We start from the raw sequence: 4,472 nt of genomic DNA on the forward strand, positions 1-4,472 counted from the left end.
GTTCCTTGAGATTCTCTATGAATTTTAGGATGGGCTTTTCTCTTTCTGCAAAAAACGTCTGAGATTGCATTGAATCTGTAGATCACTTTGGGTAATATTGACATTCTAATAATATTAAGTTTTCCAATCCTTGAACATGGAATATATTTCCATTTATTTTTGTCTTCTTTAATTTCTTTCAGCAATGTTTTGTAGTTTTCATTGCATAAGTCTTTTACTTCCTTGGTTAAGTTAATTCCTAAATATTTTATTCTTTTTGATGCTATTGTGAATGGACTTGGTTTTTCTAATTTCCTTTTCAGAATGTTCATTGCTTATGTATAGAATGCAATTGATTTTTGTATGTTGACTTTGTATCCTGTTACTTTGCTGAATTCATTCATTCATTAGTTCTCACAGTTTTTATTGTGTGTGGAATCTTTAGGGTTCTCTACATATAGGATGACACCATCTGCAAACAGACACAATTTTACTTCTTCCTTTCCAATTTGGATGGCTTTTATGTCTTTTTCTTGCCTAATTGCTATGGCTAGAACTTTCAGTATTTTGTTGAATAGAAGAGGTGAAAATGGGCATCCTTGCCTTGTTCCTAATCTTAGAGAAAAAGCTTTCCATCTTTTGCTATTATGATGTTTACTATGGATTTTTCACGTATGGCTTTAATTATGTTGATGTAGTTTCCTTCTATTCCTAGTTTGTCCAGTGTTTTTATCATGACACTGTGTTGAATTTTGTCAAATGCTCTTTCTGCATCATTTGAGAGGATCATGAGGTTTTTTCCCACCTTCATTCTGTTGATGTGGCATAATACATTGATCAGTTTTCATATGTTGGACCACCCTTGCATTCCATGAATAAATCCCACTTGGTCATGGTGTATAATTCTTTTAGTGTGCTTTTGAATTCTCTTTGTTAGCATTTTGTGGAGGATTTTTGCATCAATGTTCATAAAAGATACTGGTCTGTAGTTTTCTTTTCTTCCTATGTCTTTATCTGGCTTTGGTATCATAGAATGAGTTAGGAAGTATTCTGGCCTCTTCAATATTTTGGAAAAGTTTGAAAAAGATTGGTATTATTTCTTCTTTAAATGTTTGATAGAATTTACTAGTGAATCTCTTAGGTGTAGGGCTTTCTTTGTTGGGAGATTTTTGATTACTGATTCAATCTCATTATAGTTACAGGTCTATTCAGATTTTCTATTTCTTTGTGATTTAGTCTTGCTAGGTTTTGTAATCCAGGAATTTGTCCATTTCATCTAGGTTATCCAATTTGTTGGTGTACAGTGTTCGTAGTACTCTCTTACAATCCTTTATATTTCTGTAGAATTGGTAGTAATGTTCCCACTTTCATTTCTGATTTTAGTAACTTGAGTCTTCTCTTTTTTTTCCTAATTCCATCTAGCTAAAGGTTTGTCAATTTTGTTGATTTTTTTAATAAAGAACCAACTTTTAGTTTCATTGATTTTCTCTATTGTTTTTCTATTCTCTATTTCATTTATCCTTGCTCTAATTTTAATATTTCCTTCCTTCTGCTAACTTTCGTTTGTTCTTCTTTTTCTTATTTCCTAAGTTGTAAAGTTAGGTTATTGACTGAGATTTTCCTTATTTTTTTAATGTAAGTGTTTATAGCCATAAATTCCTCTCTTAACGTTGCTTTCACTGTGCCCCATAAGTTTTGGTATGTTGTGTTTTCATTTTCATTCTTTTCTGAATATTTTCTAATTTCTCTCATCATTTCCTCTTTGATTCATTGATTGTTTAAAAGTGTGTAGTTTAATTTCCATGATTTTGTGAATTTTCTTGTTTTCCTTTTGTCGTTGATTTCTAACTTCATCCCGTTGTGGTCAGAGAAGGTCCTTTGTGTGATATCTATCCTTTTAAATCTATTGAGATTTAATTTGTGGCCTAACATATGGTTTATCTTGGAAAATATCCTATGTATACTTGAGAGGAATGTGTATGCTGTTGTCATCGGGTAGAGTGTTCCGTATATGTCTATTAGATCTAGTTGGTTTATTGTGTAGTTTAAGTCCTCTATTTCCTTATTTATCTTCTGTCTGGCTATTGTATTTATTATTGTGTGCAGGGTATTGAAGTCTTGAACTATTATTGTAGAAGTGTTTATTTCTGCCTTCAATTCTGTCAGTTTTTGCTTCATATAATTTGATGATCTGTCTTAGATGTGCAAGCGTTTATAATTAATGCATCTTTTTTCTGCATTGACTCTCTTATTAATATATAATGTCCTTCTTTATCTCTTATAACCTTTTTGATTTAAAGTCTATTTTGTCTGATATCAGTATAACCACCCCTGCTCTCTTTAGGTTACTATTTCCATGGAATATCTTTTTCCATTCTTTCACTTTCAATCTGTTTGTGTCTTTGGATCTCAAGTGAGTCTTTGTAGACAGTGTATAGTTGGATCATATTTTTTTATCCATTCTGCCAATCTCTGTCTTTTGATTGGAGAACTTAATCTATTTACATTTAAAGTAATTACTGATAAGGAGGGACTTACATCTGTCATTGTGCTATTTGTTTTCTAAAAGGCTTATATGTTTTTGTCCCTCATTTTCTGCATTGCTGTCTTCTTTTGCGTTTAGTTGATATTTTGTAGTGAAATGTTTAAATTCCTTTCTCATTTCCTTTTGTGTATAATCTATAGCTATTTTCTTTGTGGTAACCATGGGGATTACATTTAATATCCTAAAGTTATAATATTCTAATTTGAATTTATACCAGCCTAACTTCAATAATGTACAAAATCTCTGCTCTTTTACAGCTCTGTTCCTACCCCTTTTGGTTGTTGATGTCCCCAAATTACATCTTTATACATTGTGTGCCCCAAAACATAAACTGATAATTCTTTAAAATATATTAGTGTTAAATTAACAATTGCTAGTTTTTATTCATACATATTTTATTTTTAATAATTTCTTATCACTTGCAAATTTTCATGATTCCATTTAAACATTATATACATAAGTATTTATAGTTTATGGATGGTAATTTAAATAGCTGAAGTTCCTGTGTGTCCAATTTTGTTGTTTGTTGTATCTGATGACTCTCATTCATGGTGATATTTTTTTTGGTTTTGTGATTTTTTATTGGGAGCTCACATTTGCTTGATCTTAATATGTAGAAAACCTGGGAACCTAAATTGAGGATGTTTGTTTCTTCTGGAAGCCAGGGGTTTCATTGGACCCTTCTAGAGTCTCTGGCTAAATTCATGTGTCTTTATTTCAGCTCACCTCCTTTCATGATGGCTAGGTTGATATTAATATTTATCACCAGGACAAGGTTGCCCTTAACCTATGCATATAGCTCACTGCTTATTTTTCCTCCTTGGAAGTTTACATTATGAATCGGTTAGAATAGGCTAGGCTCTATTGTGTTAACAAACAATTCCAAAAATCTCAGTGGTTTAAAATAGCAAAAGTTGATTAATCACTCACATAAGGCCGGCTGCAGGTCAGAGGACCTGCATTGCCTGTCCTCCATACTATGACTAAGCAGCCAGATTACTTTGTTCTTATGGTTCCACTGTCTCAATGTGAAGCCTCTGCCTTCATGATGTAACAAGAAGAGAGAGCATAGGGAATTATATGTGAAACCTTTACTCTATCTGGATGCACTTGTCATCCGGCTCCTATTTTTTGGGAGAGTTACATGACTCCCTCAGCTGCAGGGGACCTGGGAAATAGTCTTCTATATGCCCAATAAAGAAAGGAAAACTAGATATTGGTGATCCTTAGTAATGACTACCATATCTTAATTCCTGAAAGCCCAGCAGTGCAGCAAAAATGGTATTTTGTGCTGAATTTATTTGTTCCACAGTGAGAGGGCCTTTCAGACTATCTAGACTGTGGTTCTGCTGGATTGGAAGGTCCCAGGTCATTCTTATGTACACTAAGATTTGAGATCCACCAGATGTCACAAATCCTACTTTGAGTTTTAAAAAATTGACCACTTTTGATGTGTAGAATAATGAGATATTGCTTAATTTTATTTATCCAAGAGCAAATACTTGTATTCTTTAAATGTAAAGAAATAGAATATAATGGATATGCGTTTGGAGAGAGGCAGCACAGAGTAGTGTATATAAATATAAAGGAAGATATTTGAAAAAATATAGGTCAAACAGCATTGAGAAAGGTAAATAATTTTTGGAAAATTTTATAATGCACACATGCTCAAGCAATTGAGCATTTTCAGATTTCTCTCTGATAAGTATCGATAATGGTACTCATGTGAAATGATCAATTCTAGAAAGTTTAGGATGTGTAACATTAGTGGAATTAGTGCTTTTTAATTCTTATTAGAATTATTAATTTTGTTACCTCTTTTATTGGTTTTCTTTTTAATATGGTGTTATAATATGAAAGTTTATATATATTTTTGTCTCTAGGCTCTGAAATAAGCTGAATTAAGAAGCATAATAAAACATGTCAAGATTAACAATGTTACTTGATG

Source organism: Diceros bicornis, chromosome 9 (assembly GCF_020826845.1).
Source record: "Diceros bicornis minor isolate mBicDic1 chromosome 9, mDicBic1.mat.cur, whole genome shotgun sequence".
Lineage (NCBI taxonomy): Eukaryota > Metazoa > Chordata > Mammalia > Perissodactyla > Rhinocerotidae > Diceros > Diceros bicornis.